At 41.9% G+C, this 21,756-nt stretch overlaps 1 long non-coding RNA gene across 1 annotated transcript; it reads left to right on the top strand.

Annotated features, from left to right (window-relative positions):
- The first annotated feature begins 15,740 nt into the window (after window positions 1–15,740).
- LOC308586636 lies at window positions 15,741–21,324 on the top strand. The gene is made up of 4 exons (XR_014007987.1): window positions 15,741–16,100; window positions 18,489–18,557; window positions 20,912–21,141; window positions 21,265–21,324. It is a non-coding gene; the product is annotated as an uncharacterized lncRNA (long non-coding RNA).
- The last annotated feature ends 432 nt before the right edge of the window (window positions 21,325–21,756 follow it).

Raw genomic sequence — 21,756 nt, 5'->3', positions numbered from 1 at the left:
ACGCCTCTAGTTAAGAACAGTTTCAGGTTCAGAACGGACCTCCAGAATGAATTAAGTTCGTAACTAGAGGTACCACTGTAATTGTGATTCAAATTGTAATGCTTCCTCACAATTTCTGTTTATAAAAGTGGGGTACATTTCCTAAAAGTAATGTTCTGAAAAATCATAGGTGACCTGCTCAAACACCACAAAAGGTTGTCTTCTGGAGCACTCTATAATTCACCTTGAGGAGAATAGCAATTTCAAAACCAAAGAGACCATTATAATAAGGCCCAGAAATAAAGCCCCCATAATTTCCCCACTATCTTCCCTTGCCTCCCTCTATTTAATCCATCTCTGTCAAAACTTGGACTGAAAGCTACCAAGGGAAGAACTCATGCTCTTCTGCCCAGTACTATGTGCATTGATGGTGCAATATAATAATAAAAAATACATTTTCGTGGCAATAATAGGTGGGGTTTCTTTTTGTGGGAGGTGGATGTAACAACTCTGTATATATATATATATATATTTTTGGGGGGCGACCATCTTTTATTTTCTTGATTCATTTTCACTCCTTGATGGGATGAATCTTAGGCCATCGTATTTTACACTTTAAGACACAACATGGCAGCAATAATTGAAGTACCGTAAGTGTGCCATTTTTAATCTCTGAGTTAACTTTTAGGTTTACATCAGGGCTAGGCAACTTATGGCCCTCCTCATGTTGCCGTTGTACTACATCTCCCATCATTCCTGATGATTGGTGATTCTGGGCCTGATGGGATTTGGAGGCTGGCAACATCAGGAAGGCCACTGGTTTACATTATCTAAAAAACAACAACAGAGCTCACCTTCCCAAACAAAAGCACTCAATTTGAAAGCAAACTGATCCTTTATTAGAAGAAGCAAATGACCGTTATCTGGATAACTTGTTTAAGAGATATGGGATTATGAAGCAGTCATGGGGTTGCCAAATGGGCTTTGTGAAATATGGCAGTAGTCTCTCCCCCCCCCCCAAATCGGAGGTAGGGAGATGAGGGAGACCAAAAGGTATCATTCTCATTGGTTCATGCTGAAAGAAGCTGGTTCTCAAAATTTCCACTTGAATCTGCATTAGCTCCTGGCCCTACATTTGTGAAAATGAAAGAAACCAAGGACAGTTTTCTTTGAAATGCCCGGTGCAACTAGAGAAAAGTAGCACCCGCTCTCTTTCATCATGGAATTGGTAACTTCCATTTGCTCTTAAACCCCCCCCCCCCAACACCAAACCTTTCACCCATTCAGTTTAAATTTAAACATATTAGTGGCATTTATCTGTCTGTCTGCCTTTTATTTTGTCTGTCTTCCCTCTGTTTGTGTTTTGTGTGAAATTTCAGGAGATGAATCCCATTTTCTATTAATTCAATGGCTGTCATCTCGCATTACCTCATGCAGCCCAGATCACAACAATGAGATCTTAGGGTTTTAAATTAATAATATTGCAACACATCACTCCGTTAAAGGGTTGTACTCATCCATATCACGCCTGCTCTCGGGTACCTTGCCTGCGGTCTGATGCCTTCCGCCGCTAGAATGGGTTGGAATTGCATGAATCTAGTTGCAAACAATCTATAATTGGTAACTTGAATACTTGGAGGTCTCGAGGGGGAAGGAACATTAATTTAATATGGTGTTGAGATTTTAACAAGGTGATTTTTTCTTTAAGAAAAATAAAATAGTTGGGAGGGAAAGCTTTGGGGAATTGGAGATCTGTGCTCTCTGAGTGGCGTTTTCCACACCTACAAATACATACTGACAGATAAGTGTATTGCATTGCAATTACCTTACATACAATGTCAGCTAAAAGCTACATGTAAAGTCAGATTCTCAGATCGCCGAGGCATCAGGGAGCAGGCTATGGATTCCATTAACTATTAAAAGTTGAAATTAAATTTTATAGCTGCTAATTCAGAAGAGCCAAGGGGCAGAGGGAGGAAAAACGAAATTGGTGTATGAGTAAATCATCAAAACTGCTACAAATTCAGGAAGGAATAAAACATTATGCCTAGAGGAAAATAACACACAAGATCAAAACTGCATCCTATCGAACATTTACCATTGTTATTCAGGCATCTCTCTCCTTAGTTTCTTCTTCTCGTTTCATGTTGAAACAAATGCGCTAGTGAAAATAGTCATTTTAGCTGGTGAGAACGATGTGTGTGTGTCTGTGTGAGCACGAAAAGAAATACGCCCATATTCCTAACATACGGACGGCACGACATTTAAATGATAAAAAGCAGGAGTGTCTCCTGCCTGTTTTTAATCCTTGCCTCAGAGCCCCTTTGAAACGTTCGCAATATTAATAAGACTCTTATTTATCCATAAGTCTAAGATGCATTCAGCAAACAGGCAGTGAGATTTGAATATGGGATTCATTAAGGGCGGTTGCCAATTGTCAAATTAGTTTCAGACCAACCTGCTGAGTGTAAATGCAAATTTACCACCTTTGGAGCTGCCTCATTTTACAGCAATTGATTTATATTTGAACGGGAGCTTTTTTTAGTTTTTTTTTTTAGAAAGAAAGAAAGAAAGAAAGAAAGAAAGAAAGAAAGAAAGAAAGAGGAAAAGAAGAAGTTGTCTTTTGAAGCCTTGCTATCTATGCACGGGCTCCTTTGTCCCAGTGTCTTGGGGATCTCGTGCGGCAATTTTGATCTTTGTGTTCCAAAAGCCTTGGAGAGCCAATCCAGGTAACTTAAAAGTGCGATATAATCAGAAAGGATTTGGAAATAAAGTCTTTGCCTTGTCACATTAATGCGGCCCTATCAAGTGGCAGTTTATCAAGAGGCAGCTCACAAGGTTTTAATGAGCATGCTGCCTGTTCTTGTACAATACTAATTAATCCCATTTTTTCCACACTGGTGTGATTGCTTCATGAAACCCGCATTGTTTTATGCTCAGCAGCAAAGCGGGTTCTTGCTGATTAAATCTCCTTCCCAGTGCTGCAGCCTGACAACTGAATTATACCTTGCTCAAAATAATAATGGGTATCAGCTAATAAATACGGTTTAACACACACAAAACTATGCAGCCAAAATCACACTACAAAATAGGAGTTTGACTTATAGGCACAGCAGTGTTTCATTAAACATCTGTATTATAATTCACTGGTTTTCCAACTGATGTAATAACTTAATTGATGAGAACAAAGACAAGCTTATTTATTCACCCAATTGCTTGCTTCTTGACTAACATTCTCCCCCCCCCTTCCCCCTTGGCGTTATTGTGGAAATAAATATGCAATATTCTTTTTATAGAAGTCTAATTTAGGCCCCCTTCTCCCCCCCCCACCCATCGAGGAATCAACATCACAATCTGTTTCTGACAAGTTCTTGCTACAGAGTAGCAAAGCCTCATTATGATAAGACAGCATTGTGTTGTTTACCCTAATGCTGAGGCATTCCAGCAAAGGTGAAAGAGGAGCTCTGCTTCAGGCAGTTAATAAGGAATAATTGTCTGCAACTTCCCATTCGAAGATTCAGAAAAACGAGTATTGCTTCTTTTCTTCATCCACTCATATGTTCAAGTGATTTCAGTCCTCTGGATGCTAAGCCAATGAATGGGTAACAGCCATATTCCCAGGGCAGGTAGGCAGGTGAGCATGGGGGAGAGAGAGGTCTTTTCTCTTAGCTCCAAGGATGGATACAGGTGGCTATTTTACCGAATCAGCTCCTGACACATGCCAAAATTCTCTCTACCACTTTGCAGCAAGATGCAGAGAACTAATACAGGCACCCCAGAGTGAGCGCTTTCATCTGAGCTAAGTTGGCCATTGGTATCCTCTGTCCAAGTGGCAAAATTCTATGACTCATTTAGTTACATATTATATTTATCGGGGAAAATAATTTGTATTCTGCCTTTTTTAAAAAAATATATATATTAATTTGATATCCACATGTGCAATCATGTAAAGCAACCATACAAAATCTGATTTATAAATCAATCAATCATGGAACAGAATCGTAGAACGGTTGAGTGGGAAGGTACCACAAGGGTCATCTAGTCCAACCCCCTGCAACGCAGGAATCTTTTGCCCAGCATGGGGCTCAAACCCACAACCCTGAGATGAAGAGTCTCATGTTCTACCGACTGAGCTATGGGTTTCAAGCTTCCAGAAATAAATACAGCATTGGGGGGGGGGATGATATATGTATAAATAACATCCTCAGCAATCAAAACACTGCACCTCTGAAAGTCCCTTAAAAGCCATGTTTTTTATATATACCAGAAAACAGACATTGCAGTAGACAGGCTTCTTTGAAAAGAGCCAGCCCAATATATTGGACCGCCTGAGGTGAAGCAGCAAGGTGCACAGAATATAAGAATGTAAGGTCAGATCAAAGCCTCATCTCATCCAGTATCCTGTTCTCACAGTGCTCAACCAGATGCCTATGGAAAACCCCAAAGCAGGCCCTGAGTGCAATGATATTCTCCCTACTTGTGATTCCCAGCAGCTGGTGTTCAGAAGCATACAGGCTCTGACAGCAGATAAAGAACATAGCCATTGTAGCTAGCACAAATCTGTTGAAAACCCCCTTTCATAGAATCACCCAGCCCCCCCCCCCTGCAATGCAGGAATCTCAGCTAAAGCATCCATGACAGGTGGCCTCTGCTTAAAAACCTCCAAGGATGGAAAGTCCACAACCTCTTGTTCCACTGCCAAACAACTCTTAATGTCAGAAAGTTTTTCCTGATGTTTAGTCAGAATATCCTTTCTTGCAACTTGAAGCCTTTGGTTTAGAGTCCTACCCTCCAGAGCAAGAGAAAACAGGCTTGCTCCATCTTCCATGTGACAGCCCTTAAGATATGTGAAGATGACTATCATATCTCTCTCGGTCTCCTATTTTCTAAGCTAAACATACCCAGCTCCTTCAACCGTTCCTCATAAGGCTTGGTTTCCAGAACCTTGATCATCTTGGTTGCCCTCCTCTGATGTTTTCAAAGCCATCTAAGTTGGTGGCCATCACTACACCTTATGGGAGTGAATGCCACAATTTAACTATTATCTGTTAAAGAAGCACTTTCTTTTGTCTGTTGTGAATCTTCCAACATTCGCCTTTATTGGATTTCAACAGGTTCTAGTTGCCTCTATTGGTCCAAAGGTTAACACATATTAAGATTACCATGGAAAAATTCTTTTTGGGGTTTGTGTGTGGCGAATCTTAGAGAAGATTTGCCCTTTCCCTGCCCCCCGCTGCTGGCAAACTTGGGTCTCTTATTCATAGGCCATATGCAACAAGTCCCAGTCAAAAATTATTTGGACTTATGCTTTGTGTTGCTTAAGAATCTCTCCCTTGCATGTCAACAAGGCCTTCCTGGTTGGACATGCTCCAGGGAAGCCAATAAACGAGAAAAAGCAAGCCTTAATGTTGACTGTAATAGTGATTTATACCAGGGCTGGCTTCAGATGCAATGAAAGACAGCTTTTATTCTTTAGTTCCCTCTTTCCATGATGCCAACAGCACAATAGTTGCTTCGCAATCAACGAGGATGGATAGGGACTAGAGCTGTATCAGCCCAGTGCTGCCCTGCCTCTATAGCTACTGGGACAGATTTCCCTGCCATTGGGCAATGGCGCAGCATGACCAAAGACCAATGCAATTTGTGTTTACTGCTCCTAGCAGTTTACTGGCCTGTGAGTGCTCCAGTTGGAAAACAGCCTTTACCAAAGGTGTCATGGACTTTGAAGACACTCAAACCCAGGACAAGAGGGAGAACATGCTAAGAGGAAGCAACGCTTGGCAAATCCTCAGCATGATCAACTCCCGCCTGGAAACCTATGTCCCCACTGTGGAAGGACGTGTGGATCCAGAACTGGCCTCCACAATCACTTACAGACTCACAGTTAAGACCGTATTCATGGAAGACAATCTTACTCGGCTAAGAGTGATCACCAAAGAAGAAGAAGACTCTTTAAAGCATGGACTATTAAAGGAGAGGGGAATGCTGGAACAGAAGGCAAGCCAAGTCTTGTCTGAACAATCAACAAGGAGAGGTCTTGGTAAACACAAGGAGTGCCACAAAGGAGTGGTTTGCACAGTTTATCAGGGGTCTCTGCAGCATCAAATGGTGACAACCCTCTCTCGGGTACTTGTGTGGAAAAGAATATGGCTTCTAGGCCTATGGGGGCAGGTAACTTCTTCCTCCTTAGAATTTATCCATGACTGAATTTCAGATAAAACTATCTTCTGTGCTTCCTATTAAATAAACCATAAGCAAGCAAGCAAGCAAACAAACAAACAAACAGACCCCGACATCATTAGCAGCAAAACATTTAGCTTAGTTTGGCCCTGAGTTCACTATTCGAGGGACATTGGTATTATTAGCCAGTCTACCTGGGACAACTCTTCGGGTCCTCAGACAGAGGTCTTCCACTATCCGAGCCCCTTAGCAGAAATGTCATGCACCAAATCTGGGATTTCAAGGTATGGTGATGAAAACACTGAATGATGAGATTAACTCCATTTCTGTAGCTTGGAAAGTAAACAAAATTGGGACCATTTGAGCTCGCATTGGCTTTGGGCACCGAAAAAGGAATCAAGTGGTAAAGAGCTAGTGCTTTTATGCAGTCGAAACTCACCAGAACTCAGTTCCAGCACCTCTCAGGTGGGTACCATTGTCATTGTAAGAGGACAAGGGAGGGGCTCGTGTTGAATTTCAGCATCTCTTTTTCTAGAAAAATAGCGCTGTAAAGAACTGCATGTGGTCTATATCATCCACAGAAAAATAAAAGATGGCTATTTATGCATGGATCAGGAAGAGGAAATACATCCCCGGAAAAAAGAAAGAAAGAAAGAAAGAAAGAAAGAAAGAAAGAAAGAAAGAAAGAAAGAAAGAAATACGCAGATTTGCATAAAATGTGCATTATTTTCCATCTGTGCAGTACTTTCCATCTCTAGATGCAACTTTCAAAATAATTGCAATATCTGGCAATGGGGGGGGGGGGGAGACTATGCAACCAAGTGCAATGTGTGCCTGTTCTGTCTGCCACTCAGGAACTAAATGCTGATGGACAACTTCAAGGTCCCTGCTCTTCATTCTTAAATTCCAGCCCTTCAATCAGAGCATTGTCCTCTGAAAAGTATGATACATGGCCACCTCAAAAAGAGGACTGTGCTCTATAAAGTGGGACATATGTTCACCCACCATAGAGAACAGTGTTCAGGAAGGTTAAAATGGACAGCAGGTAAAGATCCCAGCGGAGGTTTTGGTTAAGTTTCAAGTGGAATAAAGCATATTATGGTCTTAGGGGCAAAGCAATGTGAATGGTGGCTATCTGTCTGGGAAAACTGCCAGAAATGTCTTCTCTTGTGGCAGTGGGAATTAACCGACCTTCCAATATTCCAGAAATGAAAGTATGGGCATGTATATAGGGTGCTCACATGTAACATTCAAGGAGTGTACCATCTGTGTGCACAAAGAGTTGAGGTGCACAGATCACCAAGTGTACAGTCTTTCACACACTTGAACATGTGTCAGGACATGTGCCCGTGTTCAATTTAACATGTAAATAAACCTTAAGGACATCCGCAGATCAAGGATTACTGCATAACTCCCTGTTACAAACTGCTAGAGGCTTTACTCCATTTACTCTTCCATAGGCAGAGAAAGTCAGCTTGAGATTTGAGGGTCAGATCTGGGCAACTGTCATTCCAATGCCCCACAGGTACTCTGCTTTGAGTGTACCTGCTCTAAAGGGAGACCTGAATGCAGTTGGCAGTGGTGTGCCCTGCCAGGAGTGATCCACCCAAGGGTGCTGTCATTTGCTGCCAGGTCTGCTAGTAGGTCAGGAAAGCTTGTTCTGGGATATTATTACAGCTTTCACCAGAAGTATCACAATGCCCAAGGCCAGTTCTGCTCATACCCATATATAAATGCCTTCAAACTATTGGTGCACAGCTCTCTTTCTGCTTCATATAGCTTCTGCATTATTGCCTAATAATTTTAAGACTTCCCCTTCTCTTGCTAGCAAATCTAATTATTCAGTGACAGCAGTTGGCTGACTTGGGCACTGCACAACATGTCATTCTCCCCCGCCCCACCCCCAAATGCTTACCCAGAATCTCAGAAGCTGTTGGAGATTGTTTTGAAACCTGGCATACTTTTCAGTCATGCTAATTTCTGCAAGGGAGCCAAACTCGATTACATTTGGCTCAGCCACAGGCTCTTGGTGAAGTGGGAGAAACAATATAAGACAAAATTTGCTTCTGCTCTCTCTCTCTCTCTCTCTCTCTCTCTCTCTCTCTCTCTCTCTCTCCTTTTGCCTTTTAGCAAAGTGGGAAAATATAATCATGGTGGGTTTCCGTTTCAGACACTGCCTATTTCAAGGCATCTGCAACAGCATGGAATTAACCTAGCACCGTTGCGTGCAAGTTGTTTCTTGTAGATTGTAGATCTAATTCCTGTTGATTTGAAGTCATGACGATAATCCTAACTAGCACTTTGATTGGAGGAGGCCCAGGGGGACCAGAGCCCCATGACCTTTTCATAGAACCATAGAATTGTAGAGTTGGAAGGAACCCCAAGGGTCATCTAGTCCAACCCCTTGCAAGGCAGGAATCTTTTTGCCCAGCATGGGGATCAAACCTACAACCCTGAGGTCAGGAGCCGCAGACTCTACCAACTGAGCTATTTTCTTTTGTCATGCCCCAGGAAGCTCTTGCTTTTAGAAAGCTACAAGGTGACCAGGGAGAAGAGTCAGTGGAAGAAGATTGGAGGAAATTTAAAATTTATTTGCAGAAACATTGTAAATTTTTTGAATGTTGATGACATTGAAATGAATTGAAGGGGCTCTAGCAACAAGGTAAAAAGTATAAGGGGACTAATAATAGATAAACTAATAGATCAGGAATTTGCTGAACTAAATTTAAAAGGGATACAATAATGGGAGACGCGAGGAAGTCAGGAAAATAAGTCAATTTAAAGTGGAGAGATTAAGAAAGAGATAAATTTTGTTTTTTTTTCTATATGTGTTTTTTCTTTTTGTGTTTAATGTTTGTATTTTTGTATTTTGTATTTTTGTGTTTTTGTATTTTGTATTTGTTTTCCATTTGCCTTTTGTATTTTCTAAACTTTTCTACTGTCAAACCTAATAAAATAGTATATAAAAAAAATAGAAAGCTACAAGGTGATATGATGGCATGACAATGATGGTGGTAGTGAGTCAGTGAGTAGAGCTTGTGGATTTTAGTAAGAGTCCCCTGCTTGCATCTGGTTGCCCCAGATGCAAAATTTGTTAGGGGCGCAAAATTTAAGCACCAGGTGCTGCCTCAATGCAGCTACATGCTTCCATTGCTGGGCTCTGTCGAAAACAGCTTCTCCATGCGAACCTGGAAGTGACCTCGCCAGACAACGAAGCAACTCTTCTTATCTCTGCGGTTGCAATCTCCTGGGTGACATGGACGCCTTTGGCAGTTGAATATGCATGAATGGATGCGTACTCCATCTATCACCTTCCCAACCCCCTGTGAGGCCCGGGGCACTGGAAACACATGCTATGTCACTGCTTGCAATACATATGGGTGTCGGGGGCTGGGCAGAGGAGGAGGAGGAGTGGTGGAGACCGCCTCCCCATCTTGACCCTTCCAGGGAGGAGAAAGAGGAAGGCAGTATAGATTTACAACAGTGGTTTGCAGGAGGTCACAGCTCAGAGGCAGATGAGGGGAAAAGCTGGAGAAGAGGAGCAGGCAGGCAGCTGGATGACACATTGTCACTAGAAAGCATTCCAGATCCACCATCTCCCAGAACCTGGCGAGCCTTAAAAGTAGGAGAGCAAAGTGCAAAGACAGAGGGCATTTAGTGGCACCCGTAGAGGAGGAGATGATGATGATGAATGAGGAAGTGGGAGAGAAGGGGTGGGGTGGAGATTTACTTGAGTTAATACCATTATCCAAGAGGCTGGGTTCTATAGCGTCTCTCTGTTGGAAATAAAAAAGAAGTGTAAGAAACTTTTCCTTGTCTTTATACTTTCCTGGGCAACGAGCCGGGAGGCGCTGAGAGCATCCCTGGCAATAGACCACATTGGCTCTGCTGGTCCATTTACATCAGGCATGTCCAAAGTCCGGCCTGGGGGCCTAATCCGGCCCGCTGGTCAATTAAATTTGGCCCCCATGGCAGTATATTTCCTGGGGTAAAATTGTAAAAAAAGCTCTACAACTTTGGGGTTAAATCCTAAAGAAAGCTCAACAACTTCAATCTTGGAAAAAGCTCAGCAACTTTGGTTGGCCCTCGCGCATGTTCACTTCATCAAATCTGGCCCTCTTTGAAAAAAGTTTGGGCACCCCTGATTTACATCATGCCCACCTCCCTGCTGCCTCACCCCTCCCCATAATGAGCAATGACCCACCTGGTGGGAACGTAGTATAGTGGCTCTGCCTCACCTGGTCAGCCACTTTCCCCTACTTTCCATATTCTGAGCACTTGTCTGAAGCACTCCCACTGACATCTAAAGTGCCTCCTTTGCCATTTTGTCTTCAGCACCAGGACACCATAGAGGCAAGCTGCTTTTACAATCCAGCCGTGACTTGGCTCTTCAGAACTTCATTGGAGTTAAGCCATAATGTGTGCAACTAGATTATTATTTTACTTTCAAGGGGGGAAAAATCTGGGAAGGAACGGGAAAGGAAGTGGGTTTCAAGTGAAATTAGAGAGATATGCTTAACACCTGTTTGTTTGCTGGAAAGCCTTTCAGCTGTAATACTTTAGGCACAGGAAAAATTATTTGAAGGGAGGAGGGGGAAATCTGATAGGTGATAGACTGGGGCAAAATGAAAAGCGCCATTATCCAAATGTTTATGGATCCTTTTAGCTAATGGATTCAAATGTATAATTCTGCACTTGTCAACAAGGCAATTCAACAAACATGTTAGGGCTCCATAGTTTAGTTCAGTCCAAGTCTTTTAGGCCTCTGTTGTCTAAAGTAAACATATTTTTCCCACAGGTTTTTAATTTTATTTTAAGAATACTACTGGTGGTACACTATTAGTATAGTTTTCAAATTGGATTTCCCCCTCATGATATCTATGCAATTCATTTTTTCATTTGATAATTTACATGTACATTTATATATTTGGTTATACATTTTAAATGTATCAGAAGTATTATATAATGACACATGAATCCAACACATTACTTACATATATTCCCTCTTTATGTTTATACATACAATCTGGAATTACAAAACTTGAAAAATCTATCTAAAAGCATTTAAGTGCTATATATTCTCTGTTATATACACTCTTATAGTTATGACTACATTATATTTATATAATGCCTAATGCAGATCTCATGAAGAATAAATACTTATAAATCTATTTCAATATAAACTTTAAAAGCTTCTAAAAGTTTATAAAAATATACACCAAAATATAACATTTATTTTTACATAGTGCAAACTTATCAGTTAGGGCGAAGTCATGAAAATGGAACAAACTGCTATTTGGATGTAGCCAGACTATTAATAACTGCGCAAGGAATATCTGGTTTGACCATGAAAATAAAATTGCAGCAGAGGCCCTGCAAACTTTCTCTCTCTTTTTTAATTTATTTATGCATTTTCCAAAACTTGGTATATACAACTTACATTTACTTTTGTTAATCTCGTATCACAAGACTTCCATGTTCACCCCTCCATGGTTCCCTGTTTGTTCGCTATTTTGCTGCATATCCTTTTAATACCAACTGAGTCCTACAAACTTTTTCATTGTGAGCCCTGAAGGAACCCATTTGTGATTCTGGTGTGACGCTTGTGGGAATTACATTGTAACTGAACTGAGTCACGCCAGAAAGTCAGAGAGAGAGAGAGTTTGGAGCTGCATGCTATCTCATGAGAGAGGACAAATATGTGTTTAGTTTCACAGATTTGTGAGTAGAAGGAGAGGCTTGCGGAAAATTCGAACCTAATGCTTGCCCACAGCTGTTGATATTTGCAAGGCCTGCTCAGCATATGTCACCATGTGCCACAAAAGCTACTAATCATTTTACCAAGCTGCGCCAGTCCAAATAGGCAGAAGCAGAGCCCAAAATGGAGAAGGAAATTCATGCATTATTCACTGGCGTCAGGGCAGCAATAGCGCCATACCCAAACTGCAAAAAAGAAAAAAGACCAAGCTGTGTTGTTTTTCAGAGGGCCTGGGACTCTAAGAAGTAAACAACTGGATGCAGACTAAGGCCACAGTCACACCATTAATTTAAAGCACTATGATACCACTTTAAACAGCTATGGCTTCCCCCAAAGAATCCTGGGAGCTGTAGTTTGTTAAGGGTGCTGAGAGTGGTTAGGAGGCTCCTATTCTCCTCACAGAACCACGATTCCTAGAGTGTCTTAACAAATCAATCTCTCTTCACAGTTAGAAACCTTTTTAAAAAAAAAAAGAAAGAAAGAAAGAAAGAAAGAAAGAAAGAAAGAAAGAAAGAAAGAGAAAGAAAAAGAAAGAAAACTAGGGATTCTGTTGGACCACCTTGTCAGTTGGTCAAAACAATGTAAATCTGTTGAAAGCATACAGATTTTTAAGGATTTTTCCTTTAAAACCCCACACAGGCTTGGGATGGAACAGGCTTGCTGGTCTATTCAAGTGCAAGGGACTGAGACTGGATCAAGACTGCTTCAACCATCCCTAGAAGACTTTGATGCCATGGTTCCTTCTTTGCATGCAGCTACAAGCATAATATTGTTCTTTATTTTGGTATTTCCATTGTTCATTCAGTCTATTATCCTGGGATGGATTAGTCTATGAGTAACCTAAGGCATTCTGAAATACCAGCCTATATTTAGGAATGCATCTGCCACAAACATTGCAAGCAGCATGGTATGCTTCTTATCGAACACTTGAATGCCCTCCTAGAGTGCAGTGCTGAAGACCAAACTAAATGGGATGTGGGAAATCCATAATTCATTCCTTCCTTCCTTCCTTCCTTCCTTCCTTCCTTCCTTCCTTCCTTTCATTGTGGGGATGAATTAGATCAGGACTAGGATGCTAGAGTAGGAGGGCACTATCAAATTCCCCATGTCATTTTTCTGATTTGAATCACCACCAGCAGCACAATCCTTGAGCCTGCTATTTGCCCCATCAGGGAAAACATGCCCAGCTGATATGTACATTTTGTTTTGTTTTATTCCCAACCCATATAGCCTATGTTTCAGTCGGAAACAATCGTCCAGAAATGTCAAATGCACATAAACACAATCAAATGCAATAAAAGCAATTATAAAAGAACAAAACAGCAGAGGAAAATAGAAATAAAATCTGGTAAATAATTTCAGTGGAACATAGAGGCATAGAACAACATAGCTTTCTATCCTGCCTCTAAAGGTCTCCAACTGTTATGTTTTTTGCACGGTGCCAGAAGGCTTGGGGAATGTCCAAGGGGAGAGAGAGATGCAAAGTTTAAGTGTGCTAGGTCAGGTGGGGTACCTAACCTCTGAAGGGATTGGCAAGCAGAGCATCTGTGGAAGACTTAAGTAAATGGAAAGTCTTCTAAGGTAGAAGGCAGTTACTAAGGAGCTCATCCTGACTCCCATTTGAATCACACCCCGGAACATTAGAAAATTCCATTTTGCTCAGAAAGGTGAACTAAGCCAAGGCTTAAAGAACCAGAACTCTCACTCATTATGGAAAGAGGTCTGAAAATTCCTGTACATGCAGATACATAGGCCTGTCAGGAGTTCAGCCTACACTCAAGTAGGGCCCTGGCAGAGACACATGCCTGACTGGCATGTTCTCTCCCTCCTGGTCGATCGTTCGGGGGCTTCATAAGTTTTCTTTAGCCCAAACATCACAGTGACCGATGCCAACCGACACCAGCACACTTAGGGATCTGCAGAGTCTGTGCAGTTGCATAACAGAACCTCAGAAACTCAGCATTTTGGCTAAGCTACTTTATTTACACAAAAACACATACATGGAGCACAACAACATGGCTTTCTCGCTCTCTCTCTCTAGCGTCAGACAGCAAAGAGAAAAGGAACAAAGGACAATAGTCCCACTCCACGGAACACAGTGACACAAACTTCCTGTCTCTATCACTTCTCACTCTGTGGAGTCAAAACATATATGGTCATGTGATAGATATCAATCCTATGACTGCAATCATAGATCAGGAATTCTAACAAGGCCTTTCCCCACGCCGGGTGCCTAATGCAATAAAGCTGTCCAAGGCATTTCCACTAAGTGACCATCCTTGAGGCTTAATCAAGGCTCAGCTGTAACAGGACACCCTTTATACTCCTCCCTGCCCACTAGTCAGCCTGGATGTGTTGAGCCAAGCCACTGGTGAAAAATTCATCCCTGACAAATTGCCACCTGCAATTCAGTGGGTCACAACATGGGGCAGCTGCATGCAGATTGAGTGGTTCCTGACACTATAGTGCGAACGCAATTCCGAAGAGTGCAAAACAATTGAAACCAGTCAAAGTTTAGGGAGAGGCAGCCCTTGTGATGGGAGCCATTCTCCTGACACCAGTGTTGCTGCAACTTATATGGACAAGGCAGGTGTGGGGCAGGGTGGCAGTGAGGCTGGGGCTGTTTGGGCACTGTGGTAGGAGGACTAGATTGGTTCTGCCAGGGTGTCCATGCAACCCCTGATCTCATCCTGCCCCATCCCAGCCCTTTCCAGGTAAGGCACAATCATCCCAATGTCAGGAGTGTCGCTCTGCAGTTCCACCCCACCACGTGAGTTGTCACTGATTGTACAAATAGCTACAATGATGGATGCTGGAGAATTCCAGCAGAAACAGAAATGAGAATGGAACTTGCTGGGGTTTGCTTATTCAGACTATGCACAGAATGAAAATCAATCCAGCAGGAATGATCAGTATTCACTGTCGTTGCTGTTTTGAAATGGCAAAAATGGCAACATAACTGAATATGTTCCCGTCCCCACTTCCTTTGATTGGAAAAGAATTGCCTTCGCATCAAAAAGAATGGTGTGGAATAACAAAATAATGGCATAGTTACATAATTATGTAAAGTTCTGCTACTGGGGACCACAAGATGAATAACAGCTTTTGTCAGAAGCCGAACTGCAGTGGAATGGAAACACGGCTGCAGGCAACAAACATGGTTTGGGATGGAAATAGATGGCTTCTTCCATTCCTAACTGCAACTTGAATTGTGTCCCCCCCCCCTTTATGAGTGAAACTGAAAGGAATCGTGGCAACTACACCTTGATTACAGTTTGGTAGGCCCAGTGCCGTAGTGTGGGTTGTCAGCACCCGGGGCAAGGCAAGTAATTTGCGCCCCCTAACCCGTGGATTTGCACCCCCTAACCTGTGGATTTGCGCCCCCTAACCCTAACCCCCAGATGTTGCGCCCAGTGCGGCCGGGCCCCCCCTGCACCCCCCATGCTATGCCACTGGGTAGGCCCACCAAAACCAACATAAAAACAACTCCAGCAGCTAGATCATACATTAAAATAACTAAGGCTGAAATCAGTCCTATTTATCTGGGAATGCTACCCATTCAACTCAATGGGAGTTATTTCTGAGCAGACATGTGTAGGATTGAACAGGTGAGTAAGATCTCTTTATCTTCCTGTAGAGATGGTTGCTGTTTGAGATAGCCAGCTGCTGCAGCAAATTTCAAGAGAAGCCGCACCAGACCTTCATATTTGGAGTATATTTTCCATTATGTGAGCATTTGAGATGTATTTGAGCTCTCTCTCTCTCCCCCCCCCCCAACCCAACAGTAGGTTTAAAATGTGCCTGAAACTTGTGAAAGAAAGGATAAAGCAATCTGGGCGACTTTTCCCCTGTGCTCTCTGTCCACCATCCCCAAGCCACAAGTTGATAACTGCCCCGTTTTTATACCTGTGTATTATTAGCATAAGTAGGGAAGGAGAAAAGACAAAAAAATTGCTTTAATCCAGGCTGATGTGTGACTTTGCATAGCACTTTGAATGTTATTAAGTGTTTGAATTCCTTCCTGTGTCTTTTTTAGCCTCCATGACTGTCTTTCTCTTTCGCTGACAGCCTCTGCAGGACCAAATTGACAGCTCTTTAAAGCAGCCTGACGAAAAGCAGCATTAATTAAGTCATTGCCGGACTGTAATTGTGTTAAGAAGTAAAAAATCTAATATGAGAAAAGGTTAGTGAGTCCTCTCTTGTGTCAGATTTTCTACTCTCTATGAATATTAATGCCCTTAATGAAGACAATCTTTGCCTCATCAAGCCGATGCTCTGCATTCAGGTGCCAAATCTCTGCGCCATTGATTTGTTTTTAAAGAACAAATATGTCAGGGGAGAGTGACTGTCCTGTTTCTTATCAACATCATAGAGAATGCTTTTGTATTCCTGGAAAGAGTTTATAGATTTTTGTGTGTGTGCGTGTGTGTGTGCCTAGTAAGAGCCGCTCATGTGATGAGAGGGACAGAGAGAAAAATAGGGGTGTGTGATAATGGTGTTGAGGAATTGAATATACTGCTGAAGCAAGGTAAATTGCATGGGATAGTTTGTCTTTATCCTTGCCTCTGCTCTGCCATTGCTGCCTGTTGGAGCTGCTTTAGTGCATGAATTTTCACAAATGTCATCCTTCTGTTAACAAGAGGCTATGGCCACTGGAGTTAAATTGGTGGGATATGAATCATCATCAGCAAGAGTCCAAGAGCTTTAAACACTGGGATGAAGAGCTTTGTCATAAGGGGATGATCATCTTTTGCTGATTACCCCTTCCTCCTGCCAGGCTCATAATCGTAATGAAACTGATGAGTGATAATCTTTTCTTAATGCAAGGAGGCCCTTGGGAGCCAACGTCTTGCAAGCAATATTTGTGTGTGCATGCATGCGCAAGCGCATGTGTGCATCAACCTCTATCTAAAATGATTAGGTGGCCATCATTCTCTCAGCCTCAGTCTTTCCATCTGCAAAATGGGGATATTAATAGTGGCTGAACGTACAGTGCTGTTGGAAGAACAGCGGATACAATGAATGAGAAGTCTTACATTGTTAGAGTAACTGTACTGCAACAAGTATTACCAAGATACCAATATCATCATTTTAGTATGCCTTTATAGGTGTTTTGCTTCTTTAAAGCTCATCTTGTTAGCATGATGAATTTCTCATCTACTCAGATCCAAACTCTGTTTGTTTATTTAAGAGCTCCGTACTCTGCCTTTCAACATAAAAGCCTTTGAGGCAGCTTACAACAGCTTAATTTATAACAAAAAAAAAAATCATCAGTAAAATCATACAAGAAAATGGCAGACATAAACGCAACAGCAGCTAGGACAGAAAACAGGTCGAAAGGGATCCAGATTTTCTTGGCTGTCATCGTGTGGTCCAACACTTTGCTCAAAGGCTGGTGCAGGAAGTTCATGATGTGATCTCCTGGGATTTTCATTTTTACTTTTAAAAAAAAATCATAGGAAGCTCTGAATTTGATTCAGAGTTATGGGGTGAGACTTCCGGAACTAAATTGCTCTCCCCAAACTACTATCATCCCCATAATAAATAAAATAAAATAAAATACTGGTGTCTATATTTTCCCACTGCAATACTAAAAGCAGCTCAGGGTGTTAGGGATGGGTAAATCTGTCAATTTTAGTTACTCTCAGTTTTTCTCTCCCTCTCTTTTCAATCTTTAATTCATTGGGGATCGAAAGAGGAGGTACAGGAAGGCTTGCAAAGGGGTAACCCACTTGTTGTCAGTCATGTGACATTGTGGTGTCATCATGTGATTGACGAGTAAGCTGTCAAAGTTGGCCATTGGGCTGCCAAAAAGGTCCCTCACCCTACTTAATGTAGCAACAAAGGGAATGTGAAATGTGACCATGGATCTTCCATGAGGTAACAGCCAGCTGCAGTTCTACTTAGCTGTTTGAAGTCTCCGGGAGGGAATCAATGGCTTCAAGTTACTAGAAAGGAGATTCCAACTAAAAATAAAGAAAAACTTCCTGATGATAAGAGCTGTTCAACAATGGAACAGACTTCCTTGGGATCCTGTGGACTCTCCTTCCTTGGAGGTTTTTAAACAGAGGTCAGGTGGACATCTGCCATGGATGCTTTAGTTGAGATTCTTCCATTGCAGGGGGTTGGACTAGATGGCCCTCGGAGTCCCTTCAAATTCCACTATTGTGTGATTCAATGTCCCATAAAGTCAAGTCCACACTGGGCTGCACTTCTCTCACTCCCCATTCTGCAGTTATATCTACTGGGCCGACGGGACGTTAGTCCCAAGTCTTTAATCCAATTCTGGTTACATTTTTGGGAGAATATACTGAGTCTTATTTGGACTAATCTTGAACTCTGCCTTTCTGTCCTGCATTTCAAACTATTGTGGTCATTGCTGGTATTCAGCTTCCAGTAAGAACCATGAGAGTCGCATGGCCCATTATTTACCTTGTTCCTATCTAATAGATCTTTGGTATCTCACGGTATAAGCTTTTCACACACATTAGTGGCAATGTACACGAATCTCCTCTCATAATTTATGTTGCCTAATTTAGTTCCGCAAGTTTTCTCTCATTTGCTTTGACAGTTTTGACTACCGATAAAGAAGACATCTTGTTTTTCCTTCTCTTCTCAGACACAGGAAGTGCTAGGAAAGGTAAACAAGCATATGGAAGCCACCAAATTATTTGCTGATAAGTAGACATGCCTCAGCCAAAAAAGAAGGGAGGGTGATGCTAGTGTTGTCCTTCCTTTTTAAAGATGGAAATCTGCTTCAATTACTGTGAGACACATTTGTGTATTGCTGTGTCAATTTGCCTTCCTTCCATGCCAGGGTGTGGGGAACATGTGGTCCTCTGATGTTACTTGGTCCTCTGATGTTCCTTGGTCACAACTCCCATCACACCTGACCATTGGTCATACTGTCTGGGGCTGCTGGAAACTGAAGGCCAGCAACATATGGAAGGTCACAGGTTCTAACACCAAACCACCCTGAATTTTGGTAAATAAATAGATGATCACTAAGGCATCATAAATCTCCAGGGCTCTCTCTTCCTGTAAAGGCTAACAGAGTTTCCCATCACTCAGGGGAAAGGGTGTGCTTAGCATATTGACTTAGGTTGTGTGAACATTATTAAGATGCATTTGCACAACCAGGCTCTTTTAAAATTTGGTTTATGGCATGTTATCCACATGCATCTCAAGTCTGCGAGCTCCTTAATACGTGCACAGATTGCATTTGGAAACCTGGATGAGATGAGATATATACCGTATTTTTTTGTGTATAACACAACCCCATGTATAAGACGACCCCTATTTTTGGGAGCCCTCAACAGTTGCTGAGCTTCTTTTGTAAGTTCGCTGAGCTGTTGAGAAACTTTTTGATGATCGCCCGCTCGGGCTGACGGAACTGTACACTGTATACTGGCACTCACCAAATACTCTTCCTAAGCTGAGAAGAACGGCTAAGCAGCCTCCTCTCCAACATTTCCCTGCTACTGCCGCAGCAGCAGCCCTTGCTTACTTAGCACTTAGAGTGGCTGGAGAAACCCAGCCAGATGGGCGGGGTATAAATAATAGATTATTATTATTATTATTATTATTATTATTATTATTATTATTATAGCATGTTAACCCGTGTATAAGATGACCCTCAATTTATCACAAAAAGTCAGAAAAAAGGTTGTCTTATACATGGTAAAATACGGTATGTGGATACATCTAGATGCTTAGCATGAGATGTCTGCCAAAGTCACCTTATAGAAGTACAGTGGTACCTCAGGTTACATACGCTTCAGGTTACAGACTCTGCTAACCCAGAAATAGTGCTTCAGGTTAAGTACTTTGCTTCAGGATGAGAACAGAAATCATGCTCTGGCAGCGCGGCAGCAGCAGGAGGCCCCATTAGCTAAAGTGGTGCTTCAGGTTAAGAGCAGTTTCAGGTTAAGTATGGGCCTCCAGAATGAATTAAGTACTTAACCCGAGGTACCACTGTATAAACTGAGTTATTGAAATCGGTCTTTTTTTCTCCATGCCTAAAGAACTACCCAATGCCTGCAAGATTTTAGACTCATTCAGTGGGGAATAATGTTTATATATACATACATGTAAGTTTTATTTTTTAATAGACTGCAGAGGAGGAGGAGGATGCAATATTTTATGTAGGCACAATATATACTGCCTATAACTGCCTATACTGTATTATGTAAAGTTAATTCAAGTCACTTCTTTAAAGTGTGGTGACTCACTAGACTTTGGCCAATTCAGCTTAGAAAAGGGCCCTGGTTCACATGCACAGCTTTATCATTTGACAAATCCAGTGTCAAAGTGTTAGACCAGGACTAGAGAGATCTGGTTTCAAATCCCCACTTAGCACTCGGTGACCTTGGGCTGTTCACTGAATCTCAGCCTAACCTACCTCATATGACTGCTGTGAGGATATAATAGGAAGGAGAGGACCATCCAAACTAGGCTTCATCAACCTGTTGCCCTCTAGATGTTTTGGAGTAAAATTCCGATCAGTTCCTGACAGCATCTGGAAAGTACCAGGGTGACAAAGGCTGTTCTAAACTGACTTGAAGGGTGGAACAAAAAGGTGAAGATGAAATGAAATAAATAAGTCATGGAAGAGTAACTGTGCCAGAACATATCAAACACCACAGGGAGTGGTTTTCATTAGGCGCATGCAGGGAACTACATTATCCACCTTGCATCTTTGACTATAGCATTTGGAAGCAACCTAGTCAGTTTTGTATATGCTCTGTGTTGTTTCTATTGGATTTGCTATTCAGACCCAAATCTGATCTGTTAAATCTGAAGCTTTGTTTCGCCCCTATTGAGTACAACAGGGAATCTAAAACAGCTACAACTTTCCCCTGCTTTTCACTTAAGTGAATGAAATTTGCAGGCAAAGGACCATCTTCAAAGTGATTAAGTCTGCCAAATTTCAGGCTCATCCATCAGAGATTTCCCATGCAGGAACCCTTTTAATTATCTGTCTCCACATTGCAGGTGTGGTCTTCTCTTCTGAAGAGACAAAGCCTGCCAAGTTTTAGAAAGACAGGTGGAATGATTCTCCTACAAGGGCAGATTTTCCTGTTTGGAAGTAGGAAAATATAAAACAATTTCTAGTTGTTTTTTTCTAAAATGGGAAATTAATTTGAAAACTGAGGACATGACAGAGGTGCTTCTGGATAAGAAACCAGCTAAAGTTCCTAAAGTTGGGTCCATGGAATATTGAGGTAACTGATTTTACTTTTATAAGGAAAAACTGGAAAAGTCACTCTGGTTTGCCTCATTATTTTGGAGCCACAGGGAACTGATGCACACTCCTAGTTTTCATGCTTTCTCCCATTGCCTCATAGGCAGCACTTTCCTGAGGAGTCAGTTCACACATTCAGCTGTCAATCATCAAGACGAGAGAACCCACCCAAAATTTTAGTTCAATAACTAAACTTATTTTTCCATTTATAGCACTAATGTTTTGTTTGAAGCTGTTACATGACAAGCAGACAGGCACCTCTCCAACAGTATGTCATATATTCACATAACCACCTACAGCTCACAAACGTGCAAGAATGTCCATATGTACACGTCCCCCTCCTCCCGCCACCACCCATATGAAACCCAAACAGGCAGTAACTCTAATATGGGATCATCTTCCCAGTTAAATTTATGTTCCTCACACACATAAAGCATTGAATCAATGATGTGGCAGAAAGGTTTCATTTTATTCCACTTAATTTTACTGTCCATGTGTTTGAGAAAGAGAGTCAAAGGGGGGGGGGTTTGATCTGGGAGGGTATTGGATTGATTGCCCTGCAAACTAAGCCTGGCATTCTGATTTTGGAAAGACC

Source organism: Podarcis bocagei, assembly GCF_964188305.1.
Source record: "Podarcis bocagei genome assembly, chromosome: 5".
NCBI classification, from domain to species: domain Eukaryota; kingdom Metazoa; phylum Chordata; class Lepidosauria; order Squamata; family Lacertidae; genus Podarcis; species Podarcis bocagei.
This window is presented reverse-complemented; position numbering and strand designations above follow the sequence as displayed.